The sequence below is a fragment of the Bufo bufo genome, chromosome 9 (genome assembly GCF_905171765.1).
Source record: "Bufo bufo chromosome 9, aBufBuf1.1, whole genome shotgun sequence".
In the NCBI taxonomy this organism is placed as follows: domain Eukaryota; kingdom Metazoa; phylum Chordata; class Amphibia; order Anura; family Bufonidae; genus Bufo; species Bufo bufo.
Genome location: NC_053397.1, coordinates 60,314,559 through 60,337,924, shown reverse-complemented (window position 1 = coordinate 60,337,924; position 23,366 = coordinate 60,314,559). Strand labels below are relative to the sequence as shown.

Genomic DNA, 23,366 nt, shown 5'->3' with positions numbered 1-23,366 from the left:
GGGTTTACATATTAGTGTAATTTAAGGGAGAAATCATTTTTTTTTTTTTTTTGCAGTGATGATTTTTTTCTTTCTTTTTTTTAAGTGTATTTATTTATAAAATAAAACCAAACAAAAACAGCCGTTAAATAAAAGATCATGTGCGGGAACATAACTGCAAGACCAGACCAAACTACAAAAAACACACATTCTCACAGCATTGATCTGCACTGCTTTCTATTTATTATTCTCTATATTTATGTATTGTATGTCTTTTTGGATAGGAGACAATAAAGATATTTTTGTATTACATGTGTGTTTTTTGTAGTTTGGTCTTATTTATAAAAAAGCAGCAGGCTGGGACTGACAGTTAAAGGGGTTGTCCGCTTTTTTACCATTAATGACCTATCCTCAGGATAGGTCATCAATATCAGATCAGTGGGGATCTGACACTCAGCACCCCTACCAATCAGCTGTTTAAAGAAAAGGCAGTGCTCATATAAGCGCTGCCTTCTCTGTTCTTATTACCTGCTCGTCACAGCAAGTGCAGTGGCGAGCAGGGTAGTTACAATCATGGTGTCCCCATTCAGTTCTATGTGGTGACTAAGTCCTATTCATTTGAATGGATCCATCCCATAAAAGTGAGTGTGGATGTCATAATTGTAATTATACTTTTCTCCGCTGCAATTGCTGCAGTGAGCAGGTAAACTGTGCAGAGAATGCAGCGCTCGTACGAGTGCTGCTTTCTCTTCAAATATCTGTACAGTGGGGGTGGAAGACCTAGGACATATCCGGACGTCCAAAAAGCTAAACAACTCCATTAGGCTACATTCACACAAACAGGAGTAAAAAAAATGGCAAACCATACGTTTTAACAGCCTTTTTTACATTAATGCCTTTTTGAGATACCGCTGTTAAAGACAGTCCTTCAATTGTATGGGGGCTGCACGTCATGGGAAAACAAAAATATAGTGAGTTGTTTACAGGCTATCAGAAAAACAGTTGTGTGAATAACAGCATAGACTGGCTTTGTTCTTAAAACAATCATGACGGCTGTTTAACACCGTTGTCACACAGCCATTTTTCACTGTTTTGTAAATGTAGCCTTAAGGGTCCTGCCACATTAAGTTAGACACTTTTCTCTTCTTTACAACACTTCTACATTAGCTTTACGGTTTTTCGTCTTATTTTTTACTTCTTGCCTTCCAGGAACCATAATTTATTTTTCCCCATTCACATAACCGTATGTTTTTTATGTGGCACACAGCACAATTTAATATTGCATACGATATAGTGAGAAGCATGAAAAAAATAATAATTTCAAAATCGGGAAAAAATCCTCACTTCCTACATTGTTTTATGGGATGTTTCTAGTGTTCAACGAATCGAAGTAGCTGAAGTAAACTTGGATACGAATTTCTGGAAAAATTTGGGGTAAATCTATTTATTCGTAAAATGGTGGCTGAAAATAAAAAGATTATACTAACGTGATCACGCTGGGCGTGCGCAGTGACGTCAATTATTATGTCACCGCAAGCACCCAATTACGTTATCACACTAGTCGCAGGTCCGTTGGTGGGTTTTCTTCAATCCAGATGGGAGCAGTCGGCCTCCCCGCGAGCAAGTGGATGAGGTAAGAATAAAAAAAATTTAACCCCTGAAAAAGGGTTAATGCGAGTCACAAATGCCTCGATCAGCATTGAACGTGACAGCTGAAGGGTTAAGTGACCGGGATGGCACGATTGCCATTCCAAGTCATTGTGCCTGCTCCCTACAAAATTAAAGATTCGTGCCTAAGTAAATTCATAACAAAATCAAATTTGTTCGGGGAAGCAGCTGAATCAAATGTTTCAAAACTTCTATCATCTCTAGTTACTACAAGGTTCCCTATGCAATAAAACTGACCTAATAGTGATGCTGAATTGATATAATTTAATACAAAAATAAAAAAATATATAAAATTCTTGCATTACCATATTCTAACCCCTATAAATTATTTATAGTATGTCTACATAGCTGTGTGGGGGCAAATTTTTTAGCGAGGAGTTTTGTAGTAATTTTTAATTGATAGCATGTTGGTGTGTGTGTAACTTTTTAATCACTTTTTATTCATTTTCTTTGGGAGGTGAAATGAGCAAAAATGGCATTTTGGAATGTGGAGATACCAATAATCTTACATTTTTTTAATGCTTATATTATATTTTATATTATTTTATATTATATGTAAAATGAGAAAAGGGAGTTTTTAAATATATTTGAAAATTGTAACTTTTTTTTTACATTTTTAGTCCCCCTAGGGGACTTTACCAATCTCTTATTCCATAGACTGCAATGATTTACCATTACAGTCTGTGGGAGAATCACTACATTTCTATAAAAACCTTCCACAAAAAGGGCTTGAGAATTAGGAACTTTGCTATGGCAGGCCTCAGAACCTTCAGAAGGCCTAAGGCTGCCATAGCAACCAAACTGCTCCCGCAATCTCATCATGGGGGAGCAGTTTGGTCACCAGGAGCACCACTCCTCCAGAAAATGACAACTCAGATGCTGTGATCACAACGGACAACGACATCTGAGAGGTTAAAAGGCCCATGATCAGCATTGTTGCCAATACCTTAGTCTGCCACCTGGTGTCTGCTGTGTATAATAGCAGACAATAGATGGCTATGGTGCCCACTCACCTTCTGAGCAGGTGCCATCTTTAAAGACCAGACACCTGTCATACATATACAACAGATGTTGGGAAGGGGTTATGCTATGCCCCATTTACCAGACACTATAAAATTGTCTAACGATGGACAAAAAATGTCTAATACATCTTGTGCAAGGGGTGTATGCCAGTTTTTGGTGCAATCCCCTGATGTGTAAACTTCTAGAAAACAATTCCACTGACTGCAGTGGGTTATATGAGCACCTCACTGCTGCAGCCTGTTTGGTAGGACCATTCTGCTTCTGGAGTGAAAGGAGGACTGAGTAAGTATAATCTGTAACATTTCTTAAATTTTTTTACATTAAATTTTTAGTAACTCTCCTAAAAAAATTAAATAATGTGTTGCTGTTAAGCAGCATACCGTAAAGCGCATGTTACTTTAGGATTATGAAGATGCCAACTATGTATACGCTTATGTTCTACTACCTTTGCACAAAAGCACACACAAAAAAAAAAAACTGTAGAGATAGAAATATCAAAAAGAGGGCAGGACTCTAAAGTAAGAGAAAAAAAAAACGTATTCACCTAAGTGGTACATCGACGTTTCAGCTCAACAACAAAGCCTTTCTCAAGCTTGAGAAAGGCTCCATGGTTGAGCTGAAAGTCGCTGTACCACTTGGGTGAATAAAAGTTTTCTTTTTTACTTTGGAGTGCTGCCCTCTTTTTGATTTTTATATTGTGGGTAATTGCTTATTCCCATTGGGCTTTGCACCCACCTGTTGAGGCTGTCTTTGTCTGTGCTGAAATTTTTTCATAATATAATATATAATATCTAATAATATCTAATATAATATATATACACGCACACACTGAACAAAAATATAAAAAACTCAACACTTTCTGTTTTTCTCCCATTTTGCATGAGCTGAACTCAAAGATCTGAAACATTTTCTACATACACAAAAGACCCATTACTCTAAAATATTTTCGCAAATCTGTCTAAACCTGTGTTAGTGAGCACTTCTCCTTTGCTGAGATAATCCCTCCCACCTCACAGGTGTGGCATTATCAAGGTGCTGATTAGACAGCATGAATATTGCACAGGTGTGCCTTAGACTGCCCACAATAAAAGACCACACTGAAATGTGCAGTTTGATCACACAGCACAATGCCACAGATGTCAAAACGTTTGAGGGAGTGTGCAATTGGCATGCTGACTGCAGGAATGTCTACCAGAGCTGTTGCCTATGCAATTAATGTTCATTTCTCTACCATAAGCAGTCTCCAAAAGGCGTTTCAGAGAATTTGGCAGTACATCCAACTGGCCTCACAACCGCAGACCATGTGTAACCACACCAGCCCAGGACCTTAGCATTCAGCATGTTTACCTCCATGATAGTCTGAGACCAGCCACACGGACAGCTGCAGCAACAATCTGTTTGCATAACCAAAGAATTTCTGCACGAACTGTCAGAAACCGTCTCAGGGAAGCTCATCTGCATGCTCGTCATCCTCATCTGGGTCTGGACCTGACTGCAGTTCGTCATCGTAACCGAATTGAGGGGGAAAATACATTTGATGGCGTCTGGCACATTGGAGAGGCGTTAGGTTTACGGAGGAGTCCCAGTTTTTACTGTTCAGGGCAGATGGCAGACAGCGTGTTTGACGTCGTGTGAGTGAGCGGTTTGCTGACGTCAATGTTGTGGATCGAGTGGCCAATGGTGGAGATGGGGTTATAGTATGGGCAGGCGTATGTTATGGACAACGAACTCAGGTGCATTTTATTGATGGCATTTTGAACGCACAGAGATACCGTGACGAGATCCTGATAATGGGTCTTTTGAGTATGTAGAAAATGTTTCAGATCTTTGAGTTCAGCTCATGCAAAATGGGAGAAAAACCGAAAGTATTGCATTTATATTTTTGCTCAGTTTTTTTCAGTGTGCAGTTATATTTTGATAGCATTTTAAACCTTTTTTTTTTTTAGGAAGTGGGATAAACAAAAACAGCAGCACTGGATATATAAAAAAACAAAAACAAAAAAAAAACAACACTTGCTGGTCTATGCATTGATTATGCCAATGAAGTATATATTTTCCTTTTTGGGCAGAGTAGATGGGCAAAATGGTTCTTATCTGCCGACACATTCTAAGTTTCTAGGTTTTCACATAATAAAGCTTTTTATTGAAAAAAAAAAGTTTTACTTTATTTTGTCTTGCTTGTGGACTTTAATTTCTATATGCGTGATTACTCGTAATACACCAGAATGCTTCTGAATGGCAGACCTGACATCTAGGGGGTTAAACAGACATCTGAATTCTCTCCAATAACAGCCATCTTCATATCGCAGCCGTAGTCTTGCTGCCGATCCCTTGGGTACACTGACAGTGCACACAGTATCACAGAGCCATAAAAGCATATCCTTGGACCTCTGAGGACTCCTGCCAGTGTCATCCTATTACAGTTCTGTAATTAAGGGGTCGTTGGCATATTTATGTGTTTACCAATCTCCAAAATAAAACAAGTTACAATCAATTCAATCAAACACCATTTTGGGAGTCTTAGCCTACATTAACAATGTTCTATATTATATTTGTGCTCCGATCGGCTCATGCTGCGAGGGTACACTACCTAAGCCTATACTCCACCCCCCCAACCTAGAAGCAGCAGAGTTATGCCGGAACTGCTTATTGAAGGGTAGCCTAAAGGGGGCTACCCCAATGATGAGACCTGAAAGAAGGGAGGGCTCCTGGGTGGGTTGAAATCGTTCGAACCGACAAGTGGGGGGAGGAGGGCCAGGTTTAAATAGTGAACGCCCCGCCTCCCCTCACACAAATGCGGCACTCTTAATTGCCTACCACTTGTGCTCCGATCGGCTCGTGCTGCGAGGGTACACTACCTAAGCCTATACTCCACCCCCCCAACCTAGAAGCAGCAGAGTTATGCCGGAACTGCTTATTGAAGGGTAGCCTAAAGGGGCCAAAAGAACCATGCATAGGAGTTAGAAAACTTGATAAAAGAAACTACAGACCAAAACTCGAAAGCCAATGATATTTCGTATAAGGATCCGGGATATTACGCATGGAACACGCGGAACTGAGACGACCCAAACGTTTGATGACATGTACTGGCACCTTATGCATGGACGCCGCCGCTGCCGCGCCCATGCGGAAGGAATGTCCTGTGATCCAGCGAGGACCGACCCCTGAACCTGTCAACTAACCTGAATGTACGTAAGAAAGGCCGCGGTGGTTAGCCGGGCATTGCCTAGTTCGAGTACGGGAGAACATGCCGCTTGGACTAAATACTACGCAGCCAAGCCTCCAAGGCCTGCACCGGACACCATCTGCTGTCCGTGGGAAAGTATCTGACCGCCACTGGTTGCCCCGGCCGTGACGTCTTGGACGAGGCCAAGGTGAGGACATAGATGGACCCGCGCCGGATGAGCTGACCTTTCCGCAGGCACCCAGCCAGCGTATTGGTGTCCATGAGCTCGCCTGACCTGAGGAATCCATGGAAGGCCAGGTACAAGGCTGTTTCTACCAGAGCGCTAACTGGTTGGGCGGAGAAGAGTGACGGTAGGTCCGGATGTAGCCTGTACCAATGGTGCTGAATACCTGCCATGTATAGTTAACAATGCTATAGGACAAGTTTAATTGAGAGTGGCAAAAACCCTGACAAAGCCCAATAGGTGAGTGATAAGCCCCCTTTTTTTTTTTTTTTTTAATCGCCATGTGTGAGAGACTCTAATGGCGGAGTCCTGTGTGTAAACCTAAAGCGGAGAAGCCATGCGTGAGAGACTAATGGCGGAGCCATGCGTGAGAGACTAATGGCGGAGTCATATGTGTAAAACTAAAACGGAGAAGCTCTGCGTGAGGGACTCTAATGGCGGAGTCATATGTGTAAAACTAAAATGGAGAAGCCATGCGTGAGAGACTCAGATGGCGGAGTCATATGTGTAACCTAAAACGGGGAAGCCATGCATGAGACTCTAATGGCGGGGACATATGTGTGAACCTAAACGGAGAAGCCATGCGTGAGAGACTAATGGCGGAGTCATATGTGTAACCTAAAACGGAGAAGCCATGCGTGAGAGATTCTAATGGCGGAGTCATATGTGCCAACCTAAAACGGAGAAGCCATGCGTGAGAGACTCTAATGGCGGAGTCATATGTGTAAACCTAAAACGGAGAAGCCATGCGTGAGAGACTCTAATGGCGGAGTCATATGTGTAACCTAAAACGGGGAAGCCATGCGTGAGACTCTAATGGCGGAGACATATGTGTGAACCTAAACGGAGAAGCCATGCGTGAGAGACTAATGGCGGAGTCATATGTGTAACCTAAAATGGAGAAGCCATGCGTGAGAGACTCTAATGGCGGAGTCATATGTGCCAACCTAAAACGGAGAAGCCAGGCGTGAGAGACTAATGGCGGAGTCATATGTGCCAACCTAAAATGGAGAAGCCAGGCGTGAGAGATTCTAATGGCGGAGTCGTATGTGTAAAACTAACACGGAGAAGCCATGCGTGAGAGACTCTAATGGCGGAGTCATATGTGTAAACCTAAAACGGAGAAGCCATGCGTGAGAGACTCTAATGGCGGAGTCATATGTGTAAACCTAAAACGGAGAAGCCAGGCGTGAGAGACTCTAATGGCGGAGTCATATGTGTAACCTAAAACGGAGAAGCCATGCGTGAGAGACTCTAATGGCGGAGTCATATGTGTAAACCTAAAACTGAGAAGCCATGCGTGAGAGACTCAAAAATGTATTTTTTTTATTTTTTTTATTTTCACTATCAACCACTTAAGCAGCTCTCGTATGGGCACAGCTCTGAGTACGAGCATGAAGAGCATGGTATAACGCAGATCACCTGCACGGACTAACTAACATCCTGTACCTAAATAACCCCCTTGGAACCTTATGTACGGCCGGCAGCAGGAAGCCAGCCACCGCCTATGATCTGCTCCCTCTGACCGAGCCTAGTACTCCTTCCCCTGATCCCTGCCTACCTAACGGCACGGCGGCCCGTGCCAGACTTTATTGAAGATGAGGAGCCTTACCCCCCAGCCGCGTGGGGAGCTCACGCTGCTCCCTGGCAGAATGCACCAGTGCGGGGGAGCCCCCCTCCTCAGCTAGGGCCGACCCACCGCCGGCTGGACACTCGTACCGCGTGGGGAGCAGCGCCACTCCCTGGCAATGTGCACCGGATCAGAGGGAGCCCTTCCTTTACCGTGGGCCCCGGCCCCCGCTGGTTTGAACCGTGTGCCGCGTGAGGAGCCGCACAGCTCCCTGGCATTGTGCGTCGGTGCGGGAGTGCCCCCCCTCACCTAGGGGCTGGTTATTGTGACTGGAACCCGCTGGGAGACTGAAGCCTAACTGGACCTACCTGTGGCCGTGAAGGCTGACCTCCCAGGCCGTGGCTGACCCACGTGCGTAGTCGTGACGCAACTACCCGTAGATGCCCACCCAGTGCCTGTAGTTAACGGGAGTGCGACCGAGTCTGTGGATGTGACCGACTAGCCCCTGTAGTCGTGAGGGGACCCTACATCGAGAGTAGCGGTAACGGACCATCGCCTGTAGACGTGGTAGTATTACCTCATGAGTCTGTTGACATGAGACTAATGCCTGCAGTCGTGGCCGGTCTTAATAATGAGTCTGTAGTCGTAATGGATTTGTGCCTGCAGTCGTGGCAGGGCTTTAGAGCGGGTCTGTAGTCGTGACAGACTGATGCCTGCAGTCGTGGCAGGACTTTATAACGAGTCTGTAGTCGTGACAGACTGATGCCTGCAGTCGTGGCAGGGCTTTATAACGGGTCTGTAGTCGTGACAGACTGATGCCTGCAGTCGTGGCAGGGCTTTATAACGGGTCTGTAGTCGTGACAGACTGATGCCTGCAGTCGTGGCAGGACTTTATAACGAGTCTGTAGTCGTGACAGACTGTTGCCTGCAGTCGTGGCAGGGCTTTAGAGCGGGTCTGTAGTCGTGACTGACTGATGCCTGCAGTCGTGGCAGGGCTTTATAAGGAGTCTGTAGTCGTGACAGACCTGGCAAAGCAACATTCCTATCTATACCATTATTATTATTTTATTTATTTTTTTCCCCCCCACCAAAGGCCACGACTGTAGGCGCCACCATGTAAGAGATGCGCCAGAGGCCTTGACATAATAGTCCACCATCCCCCGTCCCCCAAGCCTATGCAGGAGAAAAGAGGGGGTTGGCCCCCGCATGCACCACCCCTGACTCACCTGGCGGCCATGACAGCCACGAACCCCACAGTATCGTAAGTTAGCCCACCACCTGTGGACCTGAACAACCAAGAACAGACGTGTGAGTGAGCGCACGCCAGCTGGGCGACACTTCACTCATGCCACCGCTCCCTAGCTAACCACCGGATTATTGTGACTGCGCCCGAACCAACCCCCTGACTGACCGTATGGGCTTACGGGCGGCCCGGCTGCGTGCGCAAAGTGACGTGGCCAGCCCCCCTCCTTGAAGCCCTCTTTATATTTGATCCTTGAACATATTCCAAATTTTATTTAAATATTTTTTTATTTTTTTTTATACTCCTGCCCTAGCCACTGTGCCTGAGCAGAGGAGCCCTGCACCTGGACTGCAGTACCAGTATGGGCCTGTAGGTGTCGACCATCCCCCGCCCTCTCTCAAGCCAGGACCTGCTGGAGCGCAGCAAGCCAGTGATTCCCTTCTAGGTTAGAATTAACCATTGAAATCCTAACTTGTTATACAGTGCACATGTCTGAGTATCTGCTTATCTTGTCTTGCCTGAGTTTGGCGCAGTAAAGAAGACGAGTTTATTCTGCAGCGGATTCCTAGACATGACTGAAAGTCACATAAGCATGTCCACCTTCACTGCCTCGCTAATTGTAATTACCAGGAGAACGTGCATCAGGATCGGCTGTGAGGGATTTGCGCTCCGCCATGTGGAACATTGCATCCCGTGCCCACCGCTATCGACTATTTGTACAGGGAAAGCCGCGGCGTATTAATCGCCTATAGGTTTCGGCTTCCGTCCCCTGATCCTGCAGCTGGACCTCCGCTTACTTATTGCAGCTAATGAATAGATCCCTGTGTGAGCGGACGGCGTTTTCCTCTACGGCGGAACGTTCTGATACGGGAGTGAGTGATATATAACGCTGCGTCGTGGAGCCGACGGCCGGCGTGACCGATGCTCAGGGTATGCGAGCGGACGTCGTGACCCGTCGCTGCTGAGCCACAGGTGAGGGGTGCCCGCCTGGGGGACACTGCATGTGGGTGCGGGGGTGCTTAGCGCAGGGCCTGGAGCAGATCGGGGTGCCTGTCTCGGGGTGCCGGAAGCGATCGGGAGTGCGGGCAGTCTCCAGCGCAGCTGGGGACCGGCGGCACGCTCGGCAGCCCCACATGTTATACATAGTGAGACGGGTGTGCAAGCCACCCTGCCTACCTAATCACCGTAGCGACGAGCTCGACGCAGCCGATCCCCCGATCCTCCAGTGACGCATGCCCTTCTCTGGCACCAACCCACAAGCCGATTCGAAATCGTTCGAACCGACAAGTGGGGGGAGGAGGGCCAGGTTTAAATAGTGAACGCCCCGCCTCCCCTCACACAAATGCGGCACTCTTAATTGCCTACCACTTAGAATCCAAAAGTAAAAACGCTGGGGGAGATCTATCAAACTGGTGTAAGGCTACTTTCACATCTGCGTTTTTCCTATCCGGTATTAATATCAGTCATAGGATCTCAATAATGGAGGAAAACACTTCAGTTTTGTCCACATTCATTGTCAATGGGGACAAAATTGAACTGAATGCACCAGAATGCATTCCGTTCCATTAGGTTGCGTTCCCATGCGGTACAGAAAAACATTGCAAGCAGCGTTTTTCTGTCCACCATGGGATGCGGAGCAAGACGGATCCGTCATGTCACACAATGAAAGTCAATAGTGCCGGATGCGTTTTCAGAGAAACAAAAGAAAACAGATCCAGCACACATTGACTCACAAGGATTTTAGTGCTGGATCCATCTTGGATCTATTCATAACTGATGCAGCCAGTTGTAGTATCCTGACAGAAGAGTGTTTGCTGATCCATGCCATTTTAGGCAAAAACGCAGATGTGAAAGTAGCCTAAAGTAGAACTGGATTAGTTGCCAGCAACCACCAATCAGATTCCACCTTTCATTTTTGACAGTGCCTTTGGAAAATGAAAAGGGGAATCTGATTGGTTGCTATGGACAACTAAACTAGTTCTACTTTACACCAGTTTGATAAATCTTCCCCACCGACTCCTACAGTATGTACATAGCACGCCCGCTTTAGTGAAAACACAACCACTTGGGGAATAAAACCGAAAATGACTGCCTAAATGTCTGGACTCCAATAGCAGCAAATACAAATACAATCTAAAGCATGGTTAGCTCTTTTATGTCAAGGTGGCCATTTTATTAGAAAATGCAAAGCCAATGATGAGCATGGTTATAAAAGACTTGTGCATGCAGATATATCAATGTAGATTTTCTTTCCATTCCAGTGTTGGTACCTTTAAATGATTTGTGGTTGACAGTTGGAGCATCAAACGGAGGAAAATGAATAAAATATAAAATATTCCATCTACAGCTGTCCAGAAACCTTGACTTTCTAAAGCACTTTGTGTAGAAGGACATATGCAGAACATTAGCCATGTTCCAACAATAATACATCTTTTTCATGATTTTTTCCCCCCATTAAGCCTTACACAATAGATATAGATAAATGTAGAATGACATACAGTACACATTAGGAGTAGAGATTAGCGAATCGAAGCTGACAAAGTGGAATTCGATCTGAATTCCAGGAAAATTTTTATTCGTACCGAAGCCAAATTTCCACGCGATCTATATATATATATATATATATATATATATATCCACAGCATTTTTGTTGAACAGGGTTCAGTAGGGGAGGTTACAGCCTGGGTATTAGGAACAATCCTATTACACCTTGCTGCACTGACTGGGGATCCAAATTGCCATTATACAGCTCTAGTTCCAGCAAACCATTCTTATTTGGGTGCAAGTGCTGTTTGATACAGGCATTAACCCGTTAACGCCCAGCACTATACATGTAAGGCGCAAGGTCCACGGGGCTCTGGGGAACAATCGGGGGGGGGGGGGGGGTCGTGGCACCATGCCTGCTCTTACCGGCAGGCAGCCATGCCGGGTAAGGGCAGCATGGTGCTGCACCGCCCCCCTGCAGCTTCAAGCGCTGCGATTGGCCAATCGGGGAGGGTCGGGAGGAGGTGGCAGGTGCTGAACAAGTCAGTACTGGTCACCTCCGAGGTGAGGCAGGGGACACCAGTGTTTTGGGTCCACCTGCCAGCGCTGCTATTGGCTGGAACAATGCTCCAGCCAATGGCAGCTCTATAGCTGCACAGGAAGAGGCATAAATGGTGACTGCACGCAGAGAGGTTCTGTGATGATTGCGGCTTGCTGAGACGTGGTACACACCACAGCAATTTAACCCATTTCCTGGACTTGTATAAGTCTGAAAGGCGGTATATTAGTGATAGGGACTCGTCTGCGGAAGCCACCTTGACGCTTGGTAGATGGGCCAGACACAAGTTTGATCAAAATGTGCGCTAAGAGCTTCCATTGATCCATTTATAGTAGGTATAATACCACTTGAATTTAGAATGATCCCCATTTCTCAGCTTCATTGCTTATGTGTGCGTGCAGCCATTTTTTTTTTATTAATTATGCTTGCTTTATGGATATGCACCCATGACTATGAAATAAGAATATGCCAGTCTAAATTTTCTTCTAAATATATATGCGAGTTTAGGTTTTTGCACGAACACATCATCTGCGTACATGCATTTTGCAACCACTGATCACCAATCAGTAGTGTCCATTACTGATTGAGTCTTCTCAGTTTGCACTGCAAGTTTTTTTGTTGCAGAAAATACTTTTGTGCAGTAAAGACTTTGTGCAGAAGACTTTTATTTGCAGAAAATACTTTTACAACTTTTCTTCTAAATTTAATTTCAAATTTATTACAAGCCCCTTCACGTGTGAAAACACTACATACACACCACACACTAAATAAAGGTTTACACGTTTCACACATCACAACCCAATAAAATAAAAATGGCCCATCCATGCCAACATGTATACTCAGCTGAAGAGGCATACGCCATGATTGCCTCCGGTACAGAGTCTGCCAGTGAGGGAGAAGAGGATGCCACTTTCCTCTACCCCCTCATCATCTGCTGATGAGGGATCCTCTAGAAGGCACCCCAGGGTAGCAGAGGAGGCAGCCCCCCCAGAGTGAGTCCACATGAACCCCACCCCCTGACGATTATCAGCCTCAAATTCCAGAGTATGTGGGAAACTCTGGAATCCAAAGTGTACGGGCTTCAGTTTTTATAAATTTATTGGTGACCCAAGCAAATTTATATGCTTAGCGATTTATTTCCCAGAACCCTACTTTGCCATATGCTAGACCCCTACGTTGGACCCCTGTAAGTGCAGCAGAGATGATGACATTTTGGGGACTTGTACTGCATATGGGCGTTGTAAAAAACCAACCATTAGAAAATATTGGAGTTCAGACATTTTCCAATTTACAGTCAGACCATGACCCGAAATCGATTTGATTCAATTCAGAAAATCCTACACTACAATGACAAAGCACAGTGCCCACCCCAAAATGACCAAACATTTGATCATCTGTTCAAACCTAGGCCTGTCATTGACCACTCCAGCACCAAGTTTGCTGAGGTGCAGAACCCCGATAAAAATGCATGTGTAGATGAGTCCCTATTACTGTTCAAAGGGAGGATTAGATTCCGCCAGTACCTGCCTAGCAAACGGGCAAGGTATGGCATAAAAATATACAAACTTTGTGAGAGTAGTTCCGGGTACACCCATAAGTTCCACGTTTATGAAGGGCGAGATTCCCGAATAGAACCCCCAGAATGCCCCACCCCCCCTATCCTAGGATGTGTGGGACTTACTGCACCCACTGCTGGATAAGGGTTACCACCTCTATGTGGATAACTAAGGCCCCTTTCACATGGGTGTTGTGGACTGGGTCCGGATGCGTTCGGGGAAAATGGTGCAATTTTGACACTAAAACAAGTCAGTTTTCACTGCGTATGCGTTCCATGTTTGCATTTTTTTCCGCGCGGGTGCAAAACATTGTAATGCGTTTTGCACGCGCGTGAGAAAAATCGGCATGTTTGGTACCCAGACCCGAACCCGGACTTCTTCACAGAAGTTCGGGTTTGGGTTAGGTGTTGTGTAGATTTTATTATTTTCCCTTATAACATGGTTATAAGGGAAAATAATAGCATTCTTAATACAGAATGCATAGTACAATAGGGCTGGAGGAGTTAAAAAAAACAAAACGCGCAGCCCGGCTTCTCTTCTGTCTTCGTCTTTGAGGAATAGGACCTTTGATGACGTCACTGCTCTCATCACATGGTCCATCACATGATCTTTTACCATGGTGATGGATCATGTGACGTAATCAAAAGGTCCTTTTCCTGTGCACAGCAAAGAAGAAGACAGAAGAGAAGAAGTCGGGCTGCGCGATCAAGTGGATTAAGGGGAGTTATATTTTTTCTTTTTTTTAACCCCTCCAGCCCTATTGTACTATGCATTCTGTATTATGCTATTATTTCCCCTTATAACCATGTTGTAAGGGAATATAATAATGATCGGGTCCCCATCCCAATAGTCTCCTAGCAACTGTGCGTAAAAATCACGCCGCACCCGCACTCGCTTGCAGATGCTTGCGATTTTCATGCAGCCTCATTCACTTCTATGGGGCCTGCGTTGCGTGAAAAATGCAGAATATAGAACATGCTGCGATTTTTACACAACACACAAGTGATGTGTGAAAATCACTGCTCGTGTGCACAGACCCATAGAAATGAATGGGTCCGGATTCAGTGCGGGGGCAATGCGTTCACGCATTGCACCCGCGCGGATAACTTGCTCCTGTGAAAGGGGCCTTATACCAGCATACCCCTATTCAGGTCCCTAACTGCCAGAGGTACTGTGGCTTGCGGCAATGTGCGCAGAAATGAGAGAGGCCTCCCAAGAGCCCTGGTAGGGCAACCACTGAGAATGGGTGAAAGTAGGGCTCTCCTCCATGATAACATGCTGGTGGTTAAGTACAAGGACAAGAGGGACGTCCTTGTACTGACCAACATTCACACCAACGCCAGCTCCCCTGCCCCTGTACATGGTACCACAACCACTACCCCCAAAACAGTTTGTATTCTGGACTACAACAGGCACATGGGAGGGGTGGATCTTGCAGATCAACTTATGAAGCCCTACATTACCACACAAAAAACAAAAGTGTGGTACAAAAAGCTGGCTGTACACATTGCCATGTGTACAATGTGTACGTGCTATTTCATTCTGCAGGCCACAGAGGAACTTTCCTTTAGTTCCGAGAGGTGGTAATCAAGGACCTAATTCTTCAAACCCAGGGTCCTAGTACTTCAGGGCAACATTTTCCAGGTCAGGTCCCCCAGACAGCAAGTAAGGGAAGGACCCAAAAAAGATGCAGGGTGTGTTCCAAAAGGTGGATAAGGAAAGACACCATTTACCACTGTGAAATCTGCCCTGATAAACCTGGCCTGTGCATGCAGGATTGTTTCAGAATCTACCACACATCCATGTAGTATTAATTTAATTTCATCCATGATGTACCCTGTAGTTTTACCACCTTATATCTCCGATTTAGTCCTCATAGCTTACAGATCCACTTTATCAACCACTACATATTCATTTCTGTGAAACACCTATTAGGTCAAAAGTACCCTTTCTACCACTTAAAATGTTCATACGGGGGTGCTTTTTCCGAAATGGGGTCACTTGTTGGGGTTTTTCATTTCTGGGGACCTCAGGAATGTATTTAATATGACATGACAGCTAAAATGCATGTCTGTTTATTCAGGCCTGCAAAAACCATATTTAGAAATTTGCCTCTAGAGTCCTTCTGTGCGCCCACACAGCAGGCTACAAGCACATATGGAGTGTTTGCAAAAAGGGGAGAAAATAAGGAACATACACTGCGGTGCATTTTCTCCTTTAACCCCTTGAGAAAGTGAAAAATTGGGATCTGCTAGTAATTTCTAATTTTTACAAATGTGTGCTTTGAAATTCTTTCACCAGTATTTGTCTACTGTGAGACACCCATTTGCTGAAAAGCATCTTTCTACCACTTAAAATGTTCATACTGGGGTGCCCTTTCAGAAATGGGGTCACTTTTCTGGGGACCTCAGGATTTTTTTTATTGCGACATGGCACCTTAAATCCATGTCTGCCAATTTATGCCTAAGAAATATTTGAGATCTGCACACCCTAGACGGTGGGTGCTCGTAGAGGACAGACGTCAATGGATTCACTTGAAAAATCCACGGCACACCAATTACGTTTTCATTAGTTATTCATTTTTAATTCATAGTTGTTTTGTACATCAATTCAATGTTCCATCCAGAGCAATTATATACGCACTATTTTTTAGTAAAGCAATACAACCCCAACGTTTCGGTCGGTGTCGACCTTTTTCAAGGGATCTGTAAAAAATACATAGTAGAGAAATAAATATTGTGGACGGAACAATGATGCAGCACTAGAGATTCATGAATAAGTTGAACAATGCATATCAGTGTAAGATGTCTTATCCTATAATTTAAAAGTCTGAGTCTGCTAACAGCTTCTGCTCAGAGGTCCAGGATGGAAGGGAAGAAAAAGGGAAAATAGCGAAAACCAAAAAACTGAAAAAGGAACTAGAAAAAGGGCAATTATATATACACTTGTACATTGCAAGGGTGTAAAACACTGTTAGTACCTTGATGCATGAATGAATACTCAGGATTATTGCATTGGAATAATAAATATTTATAATGACTATAAAAAGGCATATATACAGAGTAGGGGACCATATACGGAGGGGAAGGAAGCACTATTGGGTGAGGGGGGTGATAGAAACAAAGAATAGGTGGGCTAGATAATCGAGAGATAGAATAACATTGCATACAGGGGAATAGACATAGAAACAGTATAAACAGTATAAAGAAAGTATCCAGTATCCTATATAATGTGCCTAGAGCAAGGCTAAATGTATCCGCTGTAGTCATGGAGGCTTACATAGGTGTTGCCGTAGTGCTGGTATAACAAAAATCTGCCAGTGGAGCCTTACCTGTGGCTTGGATGTGCAGGGTCTGCTCTGGGAGTCTATGTCCGTACACTAATGCGGCCCTTATATGCTGGTGTAGAGTGTACCGTCTCCCATGTGGTGGCGCCTACGTCTGACGTCAACAGACGACGTGCGCATGCGCATTGTGATTGAATGAGGTTACTACGGAGCGGGATATCTGACGTGTTGTCACGGGACCCGCGCATGCACATAGCATAATTTGAGGACTAGGAAGGGCAGAAACTATGCCCTTCTTCTCTGTAGGCGCTATATAGAGTATTAAATAGAATGATGCACTAAAGAGTGTATATTCCGAACCTGGAGCTATGATAAACATATTATATAGGATGTATTATACTGGAAATACTGGATTTGTGAATATAAAATATGAAAAATTTATGCCAATTTATGCCTGTGAGCAAAATTTATATTTAGCTGTTTGACTCTAGAGCCCTGCCATGCGCCCATACATAATTCTTTGAGCACATAAGGGATGTTGGTGTATTCAGGGGGAAATTGGGAACAACATTTGGCGTGCATTTTGTCCTGTTACCCCTTGTGAAAGTGAAAAATGTGGGTGTAAAGAAACTGTGGAAAAATAAAAAAAAATTTAATTTTATAATTTTCAAAGCCAATTCCATGAATTACCTTTGAGGACAAAGTTCTCACTACACATCTTGAAATATTCCTTGAGGGATGTAGTTTCCAGAATAGGGTCACTTTTGGGGGGTTTCCACTCTAGGGGTACCTCAGGGTGTCTTCATATGCGACATAGCTCCCAAAACCCAATCCTGCAAAATCGGTCCTCCAAAAGCCCTTTTGAACCCAGCCATGCATCCATACATCATTTTTTGATCACATATGGGGTGTTTGTGTATTTGGGGGAAAATGGGGAACAAAATTTGGGGTGCATTTTGTCCTGTCACCCCTTGTGAAAGTGACAAATGTGAGTGTAAAGCAACTTTGTCTGGAAAAAAATATATAATAATTCATTTTCACAACCAAGCGTTTCCCAATTCTGGGAAACGCCTGATGAGTCAAAGTGCTCGCTACACACTTTGAAATATTCCTTGAGGGGTGTAGTTTCCGGAGTGGGTTTCCACTGTAGGGCCACCTCAGGGTGTCTTCATATGCGACAAAGCTCCCAATTACCATTCCAGCTAAATCTGCTCTCCAAAAGCCATATGGTGCTACTTCCACTCTGAATCATGCTGTGCGCCCATACATCTGTTTTTGAGCACACATGGGGTGTTTTTGTAAACTCCAGATTTAGGGTAATAGATTGAGTTTTGCTTGGCTGTTAAATAAATTTTTCTGCAACACGTCAAGGGTTAAGTTTAAAATCTGCTAAAAGTGAAATTTTGAAATTTCATTCCCATTTTCATTTAGTCCTCGTGGGTAGAGTTGAGCGAACACCTGGATGTTCGGGTTCGAGAAGTTCGGCCGAACTTCCCGGAAATGTTCGGGTTCGGGATCCGAACCCGACCCGAACTTCGTCCCGAACCCGAACCCCATTGAAGTCAATGGGGACCCGAACTTTTGGGCACTAAAAAGGCTGTAAAACAGCCCAGGAAAGAGCTAGAGGGCTGCAAAAGGCAGCAACATGTAGGTAAATCCCCTGCAAACAAATGTGGATAGGGAAATGAATTAAAATAAAAATTAAAAAAATAAAAATGACCCAATATCAATTGGACAGAGGTCCCATAGCAGAGAATCTGGCTTCACGTCAGCAGAGAATCAGTCTCTTCATGCCATAGCAAAGAATCTGGCTTCATGTCAGCAGAGAATAAGTCTCTTCATGCCATAGCAGAGAATCTGGCTTCATGTCATAGCAGAGAATCAGGCTTCACGTCACCCACCACTGGAACAGGCCACTGTCACACATTTAGGCCCAGGCACCCAGGCAGAGGAGAGAGGTCCCGTAACAGAGAATCTGGCCTTATGTCAGCACAGAATCTGTCTTCATGTCATAGCAGAGAATCAGGCTTCACGTCACCCACCACTGGAACAGGCCACTGTCACACATTTAGGCCCAGGCACCCAGGCAGAGGAGAGAGGTCCCGTAACAGAGAATCTGGCCTTATGTCAGCACAGAATCTGTCTTCATGTCATAGCAGAGAATCAGGCTTCACGTCACCCACCACTGGAACAGGCCACGACACGACATTCAGGCCCCGGCACCCAGACAGAGGAGAGGTTCATTCAACTTTGGGTTGCCCCGCAATATAATGGTAAAATGAAATTAAAAATAGTATTGAATGAGGAAGTGCCCTGGAGTAGAATAATATATTGTTAAGGGGAGGTAGTTAATATCTAATCTGCACAAGGGATGGAAAGGTCCTGTGGGATCCATGCCTGGTTCATTTTTATGAACGTCAGCTTGTCCACATTGGCTGTAGACAGGCGGCTGCGTTTGTCTGTAATGACGCCCCCTGCCGTGCTGAATACACGTTCAGACAAAACGCTGGCTGCACCTCCAAGGCATAAAAGGCTAGATCTGGCCACGTGGACAATTTGGAGACCCAGAGGTTGAATGGGGCCGAACCATCAGTCAGTACGTGGAGGGGTGTGCACAGGTACTGTTCCATGATGTTAGTGAAATGTTGCCTCCTGCTAACACGTTCCGTATCAGGTGGTGGTGCAGTTAGCTGTGGCGCGTTGACAAAACTTTTCCACATCTCTGCCATGCTAACCCTGCCCTCAGAGGAGCTGGCCGTGACACAGCTGCGTTGGCGACCTCTTGCTCCTCCTTTGCCTTCGCCTTGGGCTTCCACTGGTTCCCCTGTGACATTTGGGAATGCTCTCAGTAGCGCGTCTACCAACGTGCGCTTGTACTCGCGCATATTCCTATCACGCTCCAGTGTAGGAAGTAAGGTGGGCACATTGTCTTTGTACCGGGGATCCAGCAGGGTGGCAACCCAGTAGTCCGCACAAGTTAAAATGTGGGCAACTCTGCGGTCTATGCGCAGGCACTGCAGCATGTAGTCGCTCATGTGTGCCAGGCTGCCCAGAGGTAAGGACAAGCTGTCCTCTGTGGGAGGCGTATCATCATCGTCCTGAGTTTCCCCCCAGCCACGCACCAGTGATGGGCCCGAGCTGCTTTGGGTGCCACCCCGCTGTGAACATGCTTCATCCTCATCCTCCTCCACCTCCTCCTCATCCTCGTCCTCCAGTAGTGGGCCCTGTCTGGCCACATTTGTACCTGGCCTCTGGTGTTGCAAAAAACCTCCCTCTGAGTCACTTCGAAGAGACTGGCCTGAAAGTGCTAAAAATGACCCCTCTTCCTCCTCTTCCTCCTGGGCCACCTCCTCTTCCATCATCGCCCTAAGTGTTTTCTCAAGGAGACATAGAAGTGGTATTGTAACGCTGATAACGGCGTCATCGCCACTGGCCATGTTGGTGGAGTACTCGAAACAACGCAACAGGGCACACAGGTCTCGCATGGAGGCCCAGTCATTGGTGGTGAAGTGTGTCTGATCCGCAGTGCGACTGACCCGTGCGTGCTGCAGCTGAAACTCCACTATGGCCTGCTGCTGCTCGCACAGTCTGTCCAGCATATGCAAGGTGGAGTTCCACCTGGTGGGTACGTCGCATATGAGGCGGTGAGCGGGAAGGCCGAAGTTACGCTGTAGCGCAGACAAGCGAGCAGCAGCAGGGTGTGAACGCCGGAAGCGCGAACAGACGGCCCGCACTTTATGCAGCAGCTCTGACATGTCGGGGTAGTTGCGAATGAACTTCTGCACCACCAAATTCAGCACATGCGCCAGGCAAGGGATGTGCGTCAAACCGGCTAGTCCCAAAGCTGCAACGAGATTTCGCCCATTATCGCACACCACCAGGCCGGGCTTGAGGCTCACCGACAGCAACCACTCGTCGGTCTGTTGTTCTATACCCCGCCACAACTCCTGTGCGGTGTGGGGCCAGTCCCCCAAACATATGAGTTTCAGAATGGCCTGCTGACGTTTACCCCGGGCTGTGCTGAAGTTGGTGGTGAAGGTGTGTGGCTGACTGGATGAGCAGGTGGAAGAAGAGGAGGAGGAAGCTGAGTAGGAGGAGGAGGAGACAGGAGGCAAAGAATGTTGCCCTGCGATCCTTGGCGGCGGAAGGACGTGCGCCAAACAGCTCTCCGCCTGGGGCCCAGCCGCCACTACATTTAGCCAGTGTGCAGTTAGGGAGATATAGAGTCCCTGGCCGTGCTTACTGGTCCACGTATCTGTGGTTAGGTGGACCTTGCCACAGATGGCGTTGCGCAGTGCACACTTGATTTTATCGGACACTTGTTTGTGCAGGGAAGGCACGGCTCTCTTGGAGAAGTAGTGGCGGCTGGGAACAACATACTGTGGGACAGCAAGTGACATGAGCTGTTTGAAGCTGTGTGTGTCCACCAGCCTAAATGACAGCATTTCATAGGCCAGTAGTTTAGAAATGCTGGCATTCAGGGCCAGGGATCGAGGGTGGCTAGGTGGGAATTTCCGCTTTCTCTCAAATGTTTGTGAGATGGAGAGCTGAACGCTGCCTTGTGACATGGTTGAGATGCTTGGTGACGCAGGTGGTGGTGTTGGTGGTACATCCCATGTTTGCTGGGCGGCAGGTGCCAACGTTCCTCCAGAGGCAGAGGAAGAGGCCGAGGCGGCGGCAGCAGCAGCAGAAGAGGCCGAGGCGGCGGCAGCAGCAGAAGAGGCCGAGGCGGCAGCAGCAGCAGAAGAGGTAGCAGGGGGAGCCTGAGTGACTTCCTTGTTTTTAAGGTGTTTACTCCACTGCAGTTCATGCTTTGCATGCAGGTGCCTGGTCATGCAGGTTGTGCTAAGGTTCAGAACGTTAATGCCTCGCTTCAGGCTCTGATGGCACAGCGTGCAAACCACTCGGGTCTTGTCATCAGCACATTGTTTGAAGAACTGCCACGCCAGGGAACTCCTTGAAGCTGCCTTTGGGGTGCTCGATCCCAGATGGCGGCGGTCAGTAGCAGGCGGAGTCTCTTGGCGGCGGGTGTTCTGATTTTGCCCACTGCTCCCTCTTTTGCTACGCTGTTGGCTCGGTCTCACCACTGCCTCTTCCTCCGAACTGTGAAAGTCAGTGGCACGACCTTCATTCCATGTGGGGTCTAGGACCTCATCGTCCCCTGCATCGTCTTCCACCCAGTCTTGATCCCTGACCTCCTGTTCAGTCTGCACACTGCAGAAAGACGCAGCAGTTGGCACCTGTGTTTCGTCATCATCAGAGACGTGCTGAGGTGGTATTCCCATGTCCTCATCATCAGGAAAAATAAGTGGTTGTGCGTTAGTGCATTCTATCTCTTCCACCCCTGGGGAAGGGCTAGGTGGATGCCCTTGGGAAACCCTGGCAGCAGAGTCTTCAAACAGCATAAGAGACTGCTGCATAACTTGAGGCTCAGACAGTTTCCCTGATATGCATGGGGGTGATGTGACAGACCGATGGGCTTGGTTTTCATGCGCCATCTGTGCGCTTTCTGCAGAAGACTGGGTGGGAGATAATGTGAACGTGCTGGATCCACTGTCGGCCACCCAATTGACTAATGCCTGTACCTGCTTAGGCCTTACCATCCTTAGAACGGCATTGGGCCCCACCAAATATCGCTGTAAATTCTGCTGGCTACTGGGACCTGAGGTAGTTGGTTCACTAGGACGTGTGGCTGTGGCAGAACGGCCATGTCCTCTCCCAGCACCAGAGGGTCCATTAACACCACCATGACCATGTCCACGTCCGCGTCCCTTATTAGATGTTTTCCTCATTGTTCCCGTTCACTACAATTTTGAGAATGGCAAATTTGGGAATAGTTTTTCAACCCAGAACAAAAAATTTGCTTTTACGGTCACTACAAATAACTTGACCAGCTAAAACAGTACAGATTTGGTTGAATAGAAATGTCAGGCCTGTTTTTTTTTTTGTGCTATGTGACAGGTATAGGTTTAATCACAGAATTCGACTTCTATCTGCACGGTAGCGTGTGTCTTAGGTTTTTCTGAATGACACCATCAGCACCTTCAATGTAAGATATCCTTTTTGGGATAGATTTCAATTAGGCCTCATATACCAGAAACTAGTTATTTTTTTTGAGAATGGCAAATTTGGGAATAGTTTTTCAACCCAGAACAAAAAGTCTGCTTTTACGGTCACTACAAATAACTTGACCAGCTAAAAACACTACAGATTTGGTTGAATAGAAATGTCAGGTCTATTTTTTAGGCGCTGGGTGACCGGCTCAACTTGCCCCTGATGTAGTATATGGCCAAAAAAAAAACACACTGTTGATGGTTAAATGCACTTGGGTGACACAGGCTCAGCCTGCAGCTGATGTAGGATATAGCACAAAATAACCACACTATTGATGGTTAAATACACTTGGTGATAGCTTCTGCTGGCGCACCACAAGTCACAAAATGGCCGCCGATCACCCCAGAAAAAAAGTGATCTAAAAACGCTCTGGGCAGCCTCAAAAAAGTGAGCAAGTCAATATTAGCACTTCAATGATCCACAGCTGCAGATCGATCACAGAATGAAGTCTTTTGGAGGAGTTAATCTGCCTAA

General features: G+C 46.1%; 1 protein-coding gene across 2 annotated transcripts in view; it reads right to left on the bottom strand.

Moving 5' to 3' along the window:
• The window catches only part of LOC120979409, a 664,000-nt gene that overhangs the window by 565,975 nt on the left and 74,659 nt on the right, over window positions 1-23,366 (bottom strand). The gene's annotated exons all lie outside the window — the stretch shown is intronic.